The sequence below is a fragment of the Phacochoerus africanus genome, chromosome 2, assembly GCF_016906955.1.
Source record: "Phacochoerus africanus isolate WHEZ1 chromosome 2, ROS_Pafr_v1, whole genome shotgun sequence".
Lineage (NCBI taxonomy): Eukaryota > Metazoa > Chordata > Mammalia > Artiodactyla > Suidae > Phacochoerus > Phacochoerus africanus.
The window spans coordinates 200,253,089-200,267,017 of record NC_062545.1 but is presented as its reverse complement, the minus strand read 5'-3'; positions in this window follow the sequence as shown (position 1 = coordinate 200,267,017).

Below are 13,929 nucleotides of genomic sequence, written 5' to 3'. Positions count from 1 at the left end.
TCAGAGGAGACCAGTTCTTTAAGTGAAAATTGTCACTTTGAGAATATGGATGATTTATCAGGTACAGCATTTTTTGTTTCTTGCAGAAAGTCTGATAAGGTGAGATTCTTTCTTAACAACATCTTACAGATTAGTATCAAAAGCCTGAATAACAATACCATTGAAATCAAGGACATTGCTTGGAAAAGCAATCAATTGTTATGGAATAGATAATGTGTTTTCTTGCAAAGCAAGAGAATAACTACCATGTGGATGTTATTAATCTTCCCTGAAATCATTTTAACATTCCAATGTGCTGTTAAACAATTTTTTCTTTCTTCTTTTTAAGGAAATACAAAAAGAGTACTGATTTATCATCAAATTACAGGCAGCTGTATAGCTCAATCAAGGGCATTAAATTAACTATTTTCCAATAAGTTAGGCTTATAGTTTGTACCATGGAGTAAGAAATATGTCTTAAAATTGTCCTTTTATATCATAAAAAGGAATGAGACTAGTAAAAAGGAAATGACCCTATTTAGTAGCTGAAGTCTGATGTGCCTATATGTGTATAAGTATATGCGTGTATTTCACATCTCGATTAGTATATACCAGGGACAAATTTTTTTTAAACATTTTAAAGCAGAAGTGCACCTTTCTTCAATACTGTTTGTTTTTTTTATTTCTTCATAATAATTATAATTTAATTGTGGAGTTCTTAAGAGAATAATTTGTGTAAACGCATACCATTGCTGCTATAAATCACTTAGGTTGTAATAATCCTAGCTTTCATGTGTACTTTTAAATTATTATTTATAGATATTATCTATAAATTGATCTAAAATAATATTTATTCATCATATATACTTAATACAATGGCAGTCATATATTTTTAATAAATTAAAATCTTATCTTCTGAATTATGTTTTCCTTCTGATTTTACTAAAGTATGTAGTTAATAGAAGTTCACAAATTGCTGTGATTCACATTTGATGTTTACACATTTTTTATTCACTTAGCACTACCTTGCATAGAGTACACTTTGCTATTTTTGAGAATTCTTTAAATTTTGAGTGTTTGATTTCGTTTTTATTTATCAACAATTAAGGATTGTGATATATTATGTATATTTACTTTTTTTTTAATTAAAAAAAATTTTTTTTTTAATTTTTTGTCTTTTTGCCATTTCTTGGGCCACTGCTGCAGCACATGGAGATTCCCAGACTGGGGGTCCAATTGGAGCTGCAGCCACTGGCCTACACCAGAGCCACAGCAACACAGGATCCGAGCCACGTCTGCAACCCATACCACAGCTCACAGCAACGCCGGATCCTTAACCCACTGAGAAAAGCCGGGAATTGAACCCGCAACCTCATGGTTCCTAGTCAGATTTGTTAACCACTGAACCATGATGGGAACTCCACATACTTATTAATTTTGTACAGCCTATTTTCTGATGAGGGTGGGAACTCTATGTTAGTATAGTGACTAATCATATGCTGTAGGTGGCCAAAACAAAATTAAAAAATCCTACCTGACACTAATGAGGCTATATCAAATATACTTATCTGCTACTTTTCAGTGCTTAATTTTTTAAATTTTTTACTTCAATCTGAGACATTAATATGTTGAGATGTCTCAACACGAATACATTTATCTTGGAACAAACAAACAAAATAGGTTAGGAAGTTATGTTGTATATCCTAAAACATATTACTGTTTCTGTACTAAGTCCGCTGTATCATCTTAGTTAATCACTTTGGTTGATAGAATATGTCTCTGTGTATGGCAGTCTTTATTGGGGTAGAGGTGTATATAGAACAATCAGTCTAGGACCTATGCTGTGGCATGACAGTATTCACTGAATTATACATACCCAATTTTGTATCCACTGTTGAGGTAAAAAGACAATAATGGAAGCATATAAAGTGAGAATAAAGAGAAGATATCTTAAGACTTTATAGGAGAGTTACAGAAGACTTCTGAGAAGAAAGATCTTGATGCCTGTAGTGCCAACCCTCAAGAAGCTTGTAGTCTAATGTAGGGTCTTGTGTGAAAGCCATTCAAAAAAACTATACATTTGCAATTAGGATAAATGATATGAAGGAGTTCAAGATGAATTGAAGGCATTATTAGGTAGCACTGTGGTGTTAGACAAGGGAGGGAACTTAACTGAAATTGAAGAATAAGTAGGTTGGTTAGGTAAAGAGAAGGAAGAGTATGGGAAGAATGATAAAATCTGAAAAACTCTGGGTCATCAAGGAGATGAGAATATTCAAGAGTCTAAAGTGAAAAAGAAGAGGAAAATGAGGAGGAGTGCACTTTCAATGTAGTGAAATAAGATAAGTGAGAGGAAAGTGCATTGTAAAAGGCCAAAAATAAGTATCTTAAGCCATTTGGACACATTTAATCATTTAATAAATATTTATGTAGTTCCCACAACCAGCTAGAGATTTTTTTCAAGGTTTCTGAAATATAGAACACAAAATTGTGCTAATATTAAAGATTTAATGTTGTAGAAGAAATTGGGGAGAAAGTAAATGAAATTAATTTGAAACATATCTGGGTCGTGGGAAAAATAGAACAGCTAAGAGGGATATGGCAGGTGAATTGGTATTGTTTTAATATAGAATGGCTAAGGAAATCTTCTATGATAAAGAGACATTGGAAAGATGAGAGGGAACTAAGCATGAGGCGTTTTTTAGAAGAGAGAACTCCTAGGAGCGGGTACCATAAGTATAGAGGCTCTGAGATGGGAGCACACAGGGTATATTCCAGAAAGAGTGGGTTTGGCTGACATTATTGAGAAGATTGAAGATAAATTGGAGCCAGGAAGTTCATTAGTAACTGGAGGATGATGATGGTTCAGAGTGGTGTTTTGTTGTGGTTATGGTTTTGTTTTGTTGTTATTTAGGATGGGCAATACCAAAATATGTTGTTGTATATGGATAGGAATAAAGTAGGAAAGGTAAAAACGTGAGGATTCAGGAGAGAGGAAATAATGGCTGGAACAAAATCTTTGAGCAAGCAAAAGAAGATTACACTAGTGTAATGGACAGATGCTAGGCTTAAGAGCATGGGGGGAAAGCCAGAGTATTATATGGAGAGAGAGGTGGGGAGAGTTGTAGACATGGTGTTGGAAGCACAGGGGAGTTTTTGGTTTGCATGTTTGGTTGCTTCTGTTTTCTCAGTGCAACAGGAAGCAAGACCAGATAAGAATGAGGAGGACAAAGAGGATTTAGGTATTTGAGGAGAGAATAAAAGATGTTAAATAGTCATTGCAAAGAGGGAAAGAGATTATGGAAATTCAGAGAAATGTTAGCAAGTTTGATTATCCAGAAGTTAAGGTGAGTCTTCTTACTACATTTGATGTTTGATGTGTGATGAGGCTTGTTATATGTTTGACGTTCAGCCATGCTAAGCTGTGTAGTTACAAGCATAAAGTAGATGGAGAGTTCAGTTGATTGTTGTTAGACTTTTTGTTGGGTGGGCTGATTCTGAGAGAGTGAAGGGCAGGAGAATGATTCTAGTATTCACTTACAAGGCCAATCCTGATGAGCAGAGAAATGGGCTGTAAGAGAGGATGAGAATGATGGGAAGGAACATTGGAGTGTTGCTCCAAAGTCTCTAAAAGAGTTCAAGTCACTGTACCAAAGCAGTACTTCTAAAACTTTTCAAAGTACTCTGGTAGGTAGGTTATAATGTTTGTAAATAAGTAGCTGGTCTGGGGGCTCTAGATTCTCATGCCTAACCCAGGCCTCCTAGAGGCTAGGAAGACCAACATTGCCACACATTCATATTTTTATTCACCACCCATTAGTGTGCCATCTGTTTTAAAAGCTCTACATGAAAGAAGGTTATGTTAGACAAGGAGTGGACATTTAAACTGAGCTTATGGGAGAGTCTGGCCTTCATTGTAAGGGTAGAGTCTTGTCATTGACAGATTTTTAACCACAGGACTTCTAAATAGATTTGGCTGTAGGGTAGAAAATGGATTTTCAGGAGACATAAAATAACATGGAGAGGTTATTCAAATAGTCATAAAGGAAATTGTTATGGCTTTTATTAAACTGAGAGAATTGAAAGACTTTTGAGAAGTAATCAGACTCTCAATCTGGTCATGGAATAATATTCGATTTGATAATTGATAGGATATAGAATCAAAAAGTGATGAAGAAGTCAAAGGTGAAACTTCAAATTTTTGGGCTAATTATCTACATGGGCACAGAGCTGACAACTGGCTGAAAATCTGGGAAATTGAGTTTTGGGGAAGCAGTCAGTATAATTTGGGATATGTGAGGAGAAATACTGAACAGATGATAAAGAAGATGGGTTCACGGAAAAGTCCAAGGATGTAGATACATATTTGAGAATAATCTGTGTATAAATTGCATATAAAATGACTGCCTATATGTCTCACAAAATCATAGGTTATATATGCATTTACATGAGTATTTCTTGTAAAGTAAGCTAAATACAACATAGTTACATGTTGAAAACATTTTAAAACAGACTGTAAGCAGTCTTGGATTCTCTACAATGTGTTCATCAGGGCTATGACAAAGAAAAAAAAGATGGTTGCCTAGCAGAGTTACTTGCCTAGTAGGCTTTGCAAAAATAGTGAATATTTGAAATTACTTGGATTTAAATACATTTGCCATATTAAATACTATGGCATTCCATTTTCCTAATCTCTACGAGTATATTATTGGTTGAATTCAATTAAACTTAATTGAATTACACTGAGTGTTTTGGGATATATCTGTTTATCTATTTTTTTCCCTTAGATTCTTACACGTTTCTGAACATATCAGGGCCAAGTTTCCTTCTTTGCATGCACTGGACTGATTGCCAGCTACAATTTAGAAGCTTTTAATGAGACACCCTGCATAAATTCAGAGCTTCACACACAGAGGCAAGACATATTGTCATTCAGGAGACATTTTAGGTTTACATTGCCCACGGAGTCCTAATATGCTGGATCTGCAAAATACGAAGAGCAGAGAAGGGGACAGCCACTCTAAAGCTTTATTTTTATCTTTCCTGTAGATTACTGAATACAAATTTTATTGTTTCTCAGATGCCATTCCTCCTTATTTGTTGAGGCCCATATTATGCTTAGATTCAACCAGGATTAAAGCAAAAACAATTATCAGGAATTTATACTTTTAAGTTGCACTCCCCATGATCAGTAAAGAACAATTATTTGTCTCAAACTTTCATCATAGTTTTAAATTGAAATATACATGTATATATATTATATATGTATATATAATGAATCTGTTTATAATATTTGAAATTTCCCCAATTATTAGGTTATAAATAATGCGGCAATAAACATCTTTGATATAACTTCTAAGTATTTGTTTCACAGTAATTTTTTTCCACCAGACATGGGATTTTGGTCTTAGTGTGAATGTATCCTTTTATTGAAACAGGTAAAGGATTATGCTAATTAATATATCCACTAGAAATATATGTATGTATTTATTGCATATGTATGAGAGCAATATTTGTATTTGCTTTACAACCATCATTGATGTACATTACAGATAAGTGATAATCCAAATCCTTCACAACTGCCTGCTTCGCTAGCATCGTCTTGGGAAATGCTTTCCCTTATTCACTAAGTGCTAAACAAGCTTCAGGGCCTTCCATTCATGGTGTGTCTTCCACCTGGAATATTCTCCTTCACCTTTTATATCCTGGATCACTTATTCTTTAGGTATCTGATTAAATTAAATCTCAAAGATTAGGAACCTAATTTGCTCTTCAGAGCAAAGCTCCTCCTTCAAATCACTGTTCTTTCTTTCAGCCCTCTTTCCACTGTATTGATTACAGTTCATAAGATTTAATCACATATTTGTTAGTACAGGTTTATTTTCTGTTTCAGTCCCTAGGTTTACAATTCCACTGAGGCTGAGAGATAATGTCCTTTTCATTCATCACTGGGCATTCAGATCTGGTTATGGTGTCTAGAAGTTAAAAGGGTTAGGTGAATATTTGCTGCGTTGATGGACAAATGAATGAGTGAAGGAATGAATGCCTGGCTGGAGGTAGGAGATTATTTCATTTTTCTTTTCAATGAATGACCAAAAGAAATTTAATATATATATTATATATATATTAGTTTTATATATATAGTTTTATGTATAGTTTTTTATATATATAAAGCTAATGATATAATACTTCAAAATTTATCATAGTTACTAGTTTTATTATTTTTTAGGCTAGTCAATAAATTATGTAATTAAGAAACACCCAGATGAAACGCAATTTAAATAAGTAATCACCAGCTCAATGATAGAGTAGTATTTTTTCAAATCATATTATCATTGCCTTTTTATTGGCATTGAACCTGGTAAGAAAATCAGGAGAATAATATTATACTATTAGAAAACCTACCACACAATGAAAATATGTAATCAATTTAATAAACATTTTTCAAACATATTTTGAAGGAAATAGTTGTTTTCATAGCAATATTGAAATTTCTAAGTAATCATTAACTCTAGTAAGAAATTGATTCCTAATGAACTGTGTTATGAGATCTAAGTAATGCACAACTACATATATTTTGCAAATTTTTTGGATAGACTTTTTAATGCTAACTACTATTAGTTACCTCTATTCTGAAACAAATTCAATTTTAAATATCTTAATTCATTTTTTCCTGAAGTTTTTTTCTAAAGTTTTGCTGGTCTTTTACTTTTATTATTTAGTGCTTTTAAAGGTATAATTTTGTAATCACAGCTTACAAAAGACAGTCTTATTAGACTAGTATGAATTTTTTTTTTCAATTTAGAAATGTAGCCAATTCATCCCTTCATGTCACCATCACAATCCCATTTAAACCCTAAAGAATTTGGCAAAAAAAAAAAAAAAAGAATTTGGCAGTTATTCAGATCACAGTTCTCAGACATCACTGTGTTTTCCTCTCCACTTCTCCACTTCTTTTCTCTTCTGTTCTTCTGCCTTTCATCTAAAAGAGAACCACCATGAGTTTGAAGAAAATGGTGCTTCTATTTTAAAATAGCTAATGGTGACCTTGAGAGGTGTCCTGTTTACTGCCCTTTTTTGTGGGTACTCAGATTTAAGATCAACTTTACAGGAAATACACGTCTACTCTTAATGACAGGGTCCAGGTTGTTCTGATGAATGTCTGTCCCTTAGCCTTGATTGACACCAGCAAGCTGTGGAGGATGACAAATTGTCAGACAACAGATCAATCTGTTTTCTCCATTAAGTAATGAGGAATGAAAGGGCAGAGGCTTGGGAGGGGGATGCTTTCTGCGATTACCTGGAGGCCTACTAAAGATGTTTGTAAATCAAGCATGTCAGCAGTCTGCATATGCTTATTATAATGCAGTGGTGTGCATGCTTGAGTGATGAGAATCGAATACTCAACAGATACCTTCAACAATAAAACCACAAATAAAAATGATGAGAAGAAAGGTATTGAACAATCTGTGAATGTAAAACTTAGTATCCCCTGGGGATGGTAAGAATATGCTGAGTAGAGAAATGGAGAGTATTAATAAAACAGTCTGAATTTTACCCATTTGAACAATAGGAAGCCACATTAATTATTAGTTATTACTCTTTTTTTGCAAGTGGTTTTTTTGGTTGACAATGAAGATTTATGGGAACAGCTTAAATTATAAAACATTTGCCTTGGGTATACTTCACAGAGGCTGTGACTGGGAATGATTAGGCAATATATATTTTATCTAATTTTGTCAGCTCAAAATTCTAAATAAAGAGAGATGTACCAAAAACTCTGTAGTTTTAAGGGAAATAATATATATTTTCTGTTTTCCTAGACTCAACAAGCTAGAATTTATGTGCCAATCTTTGGTTATATGATGTGCTTGTAAAACAGTTGAAATAAGTTTGGGACTTATAATGAAATCATGTTAATGCTAGGGTTATTAGTGACCTTAAATCCTGCCTTCCAAAATAGGTATATAGCACCTCAAAAATGTTTTTGCTTGTTCTCTATGTTTCATAATAGACACAGTGTAGTGGGTTTAACCAAAAAGAGGAATTTCTTAGAAGGACAAAAGGAACACCTCTATCAAAGTAACGGGATGCAGTTAAGCCACAGAGACGGATTTTAGCATGGACCACAGAAAATCAATCAATCAATCTCTCTCTCATTTGCATTATTCCTTATTCCTCCATATAACCCCGTCTCTTCCTTTTCTATACTTCTCTTCTTCATAAAGATGAGATAGGTATTCTAAATATTTTACTTTAAAAAAGTCTTCCCTCTTTAAATGTGTGGTCACATAAAGGGAATGATTAAGTCTACATTTCAAATCTCCAAACCAAACTTCGGTTAGCAAAACTTAGGTCAGAAACACATCCAGCTGTGTCCAAAAAAGTGAAAAGCCAAATATTCTGAATGTACCTAAGATCATGCAGACAAAGGGAGAGGCTGATGCCAGTTTTTCCCAAAGGGGGCTGTACTGACAGCCAAAACAATAAGTTTCTACTACGAAAAATGTTTTTTAAAAATTCCAGTGCAAGGAGTAATTGTATACAGAAACTTGTTTTCCAAAGACTTTAGTACATTATTGTTGGTGTCTGGGAAATTGTCACTCCTAAGATAAGTACAAACATACTTGAGATTGTAACAAAGGTTTAATTACCAGAAAATTTAAAGGCCCAAACATTTATTTTCATTGTATGCTTATAAGGTCATACCTTATTAAATGCAATGAGAGAATCTCAGTCTACAAAGAATCCAGGTCTTAAAGGCTTGTAGTTGCCACTGGTGTTTGGAAATCATGCAGGTTAGTCTACATAAGGAAAATGAAGATAAAGAAAACAGCAACAAGAATGCCCATTATGAGAAACAAAGGGTATTGAATTACTTGCATAATTTGTCTGTGAAAATGCTTTATAGAGCATAGGTAATAAAGTATTTACTGAAATAAATTCCTGACCTTTAAATGGCATAATTTCAGTTACGATATATTAAGTTCTTTTGAAAAAATGAGAGTCTCCACAAAATTCTACCATCAAACCTATTTGGTAGTTTGAGCTTCAGCTTCCTGATTTTTGTTTATTTTTTTCAGTATACGTTCCTTGAAATTTCAAGTTTATACAAGAGATTATCTAGTATAAATTTCCTACACTTTATAGGAATTTTTCCTGCTGTACTTTTTTCTGTCCCTCTACAAAGACATCTCCATAACCTGAATGAAATGCTTGGGTTCCTGCATCCTTGTTCTGTCCATCTAAAGCCATCTCCCAGAAGTGAGCCAAATAGGTATTTTAAACTTCATGTTCTTAGAGTCCTTCTGTTTTTATTAGAAAACTAGTATAATGAAACATTAAACTTTAAGTTTAGAATGAGACACAAAAATATAAATATCATGTACCAAAATGAGTTCTAAGTTCTCTTTGACCGCACATGTCTAAGTTTCCGTTCACACTAATGATTTAAAATTGCTTAAGTGAAGATTCAACAGAATTTAAGATTATTTAGAAAAAAACTGAGCTTTGAATCATAAAAAGACAAGAGGCAAGTATTGGTGAGGATGTGGAGAAAGGGAACTCTTGTTCACTATTGATGAGAATGTAAATTGGTGCAGTCCCTCTGGTTTTCCAGAAGTTCCTCAAAAATTAAAAATGGAACTACTATATGGTCTAGTTACTCCATTTCTGGGTATATATCCAAAGAACATGAAAACAGGATCTTAAACAGCTAATTGCACCCCTGTGTTCACAGCTGCATTATTCATTATCACCAAGCTATGAAACAACTTAAGAGCCAATCAATGGATGAATGGGTAAAGATGATGTGATACATATATACATATACAATGGAATGGTATTCACCAATGAGAAAGAAGGATATCTTGCCATGTTTAATAACTTGTCTGATACTTGAGGTCATTATGCTAAGTGAAATAAGTCTGACAGAGAAAGACAAATCCTATGTGATATCAGTTATAGATGGAATCTAAAAAAGCTGAATTCAGAGAAACAGAGAGTGAGGTGGTGGTTATCAGGGCATAGGACTGGGTGAAATTGGGAGATATTTGTTAAAGGGTACAGTCATATATTGGTAAGATTAAGTTCACGAATTTCATGCACAGCAGGGTTATTATACTTAATAAAACTGTGTTACATACTTGAAAGTTGCTAAGATAATAGATTGGCAAATGTGCTTAAAAAAGAAGTGATAATTATGTGATGAGACAGGTGTTAGTAAATGATTGGGTGGTGATAATTTTGCATTATATATATAGTATGAAATCAATAGATTGTACACCTTAAGTTTACACAATGTTACATGTCAATTGTATCTCAATAAAACTGGAAAAATTGTTTTTTAAAAAAGGAAAAAGCTGAGCCTTGGGTATCCTTATCCCTCCCACCGAGGTTTTTTTGGGGTTTTTTTGACTACACCTATGGCATGTGAAGTTTCTAGAGCCTGGGATTGAACCCATGCTACAGCAATGACCCAAGCTACAGCAGTGACAACGCTGAATCCTTAACTACTGAGCCACCAGGGAATTCCTAGAGCAAGAATTTTAATGCTGCTTTCTATGTCATCTGAAGTCAAAAGAGAATATTCCCCAAGAACTAGATATGGACCACATGTCTGAAAGAATCTTCATGAAGTTATATAGAATCAACAGCCCAGGAGAAACTATTAGGGGTGATATAACCTCTAAAGTGTCAGCGTGAATAAGCAAAAGTCAGGGCTAAAGAAGAGGGCCAGCTTTAGGGAAAATCCATTACTTTTTTTTTTCAAGGCCAAACCTATGGCAAATGGAAGTACCTAAGCTGGGGGCTAAATCAGAACTGCAGCTAGAGCCTACACCACAGCCACAGCAACACCAGATCCGAGCCACATCTGCTACCCATGCTTCAGCTTGAGGCAACACCAGATCCTTAACCCATTGAGTGAGGCCAGGGATCGAACCCGCATCCTCACAGATGCTATGTCTGCTTCTTAACCTGCTGAGTGACAGTGGGAACTCCAAAATCCGTCACTCTTGACATAGGTAGTACATTGAAAGTTGGAACTTTTCAACACCTCCTACAACACACATGCACATACATACCTTAGGAGAAAAGGAGTTAGCTTTATTTATTTATTTATTTATTTATTTTTTGTCTTTTTGCCTTTTCTAGGGCCACTCCGGCGGCATATGGAGGTTCCCAGGCTAGGGGTCTAATTGGAGCTGCAGCCGCCAGCACCAGAGCCACAGCAACGTGGGATCCGAGCTGTGTCTGCAACCTACACCACAGCTCACGGCAATACCAGATCCTTAACCCACTGAGCAAGGCCAGGGATCAGACCTGCAACCTCATGGTTCCTGGTCAGGTTCATTAACCGCTGCGCCATGACAGGAACTCCGAAAAGGGGTTAGCTTTAAATCAGCTCATCTAGAATGCAGAAGTCCCAATAGACAGCAATTAACAGTCAGAAATATAAACACCCTAGCTCTGTTTATCTTTTAGTACCCAAACCCTTTCCATCATCAGGTGAGAGAAGCAGGATGTAATCGAGAAGTTGGAAGCCTGTCTTCTGGGGGGCTTCTCAAATGACTACAGGCCTAGTTGGGGCAATGGCAAGTAGCTGTGGCTTACCATTGAATTGAAAGTTTTGGCTATTTTGTTAGACTATATATTTATTTACCAAATTAAGCAAGTAACTTAAAAGTGATGAGAGAAATGATGGCTCTGCCAGAGTTTTCATCGAAGAGTGTGGATAAGTTCCATCTGAATAACATTTAAAAGGACAGTGAGAGACGAAGTAATTTTGCTTTGTGATTAGTCATCATGAATCATGCTAGATACTAAAATATCCCAATTGGTGCTAACATTTAGTTCAGTATCTGTGAAACTTGTAGTATTCATTTAGTCAAAAATTATCTGTTCTGTATACTATATGATGATTATATCTCTAAGCATTGGGGATACAACATGAACTTAACAGAAAGAACCCTTCATTGGATTATTAATTGAGTTTTCTGTAGGGTAATAGAGAAAACTAAATATGCTTACAATAATATTGCGTGATGACAGAGGTATAGTGCTATAGGTGTGCTCTACAAGGAAGGAGATACCCAGCAATATAAACTGATCTGGACCTGAGAAACAAGAAAAGGGACCCAAAATTAAGTTGCATCCTAGATCAAAATTTGAATGCCAAATAGATATCAGCCTGATGGCAGGATGAGAAAGAATTTTCAGGCAAAGGGACTAGTTCTAATGCTGAGAGAGCATGGGTCAAACACAGATTTAGAAGTTGAGTGGGAGTATGAATCCTATTAAAAATAGAAGTTTAGCGTGATTCGGGAGAGAATTTAAAAACAAGGCGGGGGGGCTAGAGAAAGAAACGTCTAGATGACAAAAAAGTCATTAAAAAATGTGCTAGCCAAGTCTGACTTCATTTTAAGGGCAGTCAGCAGCCACTGAAGGATTTTCAATAGGGAATATATTTGCATATGAAAAAGAATTTTCTGAAAATAATAGTGGGCATTTTTGGTACCAGCAGGGTATTAAGGGAGTTATTTTAGATGGGCAAAGGGTGTTGTGCCCACACATATTAACAATTTAAATATACATATCGAAACCCTTCTGTCAGGAGAATTACAGATATTTTATTTAATCCTATCATGCCAGGATAAATTTTTACTGTGGTTATCTTCACCTTATAGGTAAGAACCCTTAATTACGGAGTGGTAAATGTGTAGTTCGTGATTAACAACGTAGAAAGTGATGGAGCAGGAAATAAAGCTCAAATCTTTTAACTCGAAAATCTAGATCATTCTTTTACTGACTACCATAATTCTAGACAAATATGAAGAGAGGCTGAATCACTTAACCAAAGGGTAATTGATCCAAATTTCAAATTCAAGTGAACTCATGTCAGTTTTATTCAGCCAAGATTACTTGCTTGTAGCATCCTAGGATTTTTGCATTATCTGCAGTTCTATGGACAAAGACTTATACTACAGTCTGCTTTTTCTCCTCAACTGTAAAATTATTCCCATCTACCGTCTATACTTTTCACATATTTGTATGGTTACAAATCTGCAAATTCTCTCTCTAACAATATATATGCTGGCAATCTTCAAGGCCTTTCTCATGCAGTTCTTATTCTAGGACCCACTGGTTTTATTGGATTACTCTAACAGTAACATTATACTGTAGCCCTGTACATTAGAATGATGTATCACAGTAATTCTAATGCAGTTATTTTAGTATGATTTAGATTGTAATCCTACAGCATTATCTAGATAAAACGCTAAAGCAATCTCTGAGGAAATTTTGTTCATTCTGGCCAGGGAAAGGAAAGTCCTATTTCTATTTCGTGCATGAATTATTAAATATATACTTAAAGGGGTAGCAGTCCTTTTAATTTGGCAAAGCTCATTGTTTTAATTGGTAAAAATGACAAACGACCTAAAGTTTGCAGTGTAGGGAGCTAAGGGAAACAAAAGAAAAGGAAGCAAAGAATGCAATCTTGGCCTAGAACTGAGCTGTCGCCTCTCTATAAGAGTGGGAAAAAAAAATATTCTAGCAATTGTTTGACAGAGCTACCAATTAGTGTCTGACTCCATAGAAGAGATCATAAATTTGAAGGGATTTCTGCACAATTAAGGGATGTAAACATAGGCACTTTTAGAAAACACAGCTCAAAGAAAATAATGTGTCAGGCCCTTATAAGTGACTGAACATGCTATTAAAGCTGATGAAAAACCTAGTGGAGCAGTACTTGCTTGTATTAAGATGGAAACACCTATAGTCCCCAGATTTTACTACTTAGAGTTTCATCTTAGTGACATTTATTTTATCATAGTTTAACTAGATTTTAGTAGAATACAAGACAGAGAGCAGCTTCAGTTCCATACGCCAGTGCTTCTGAGATTATTCAATCATCTTCACAACTGTCTCACTCTATTTTCTTCAGAACAATAG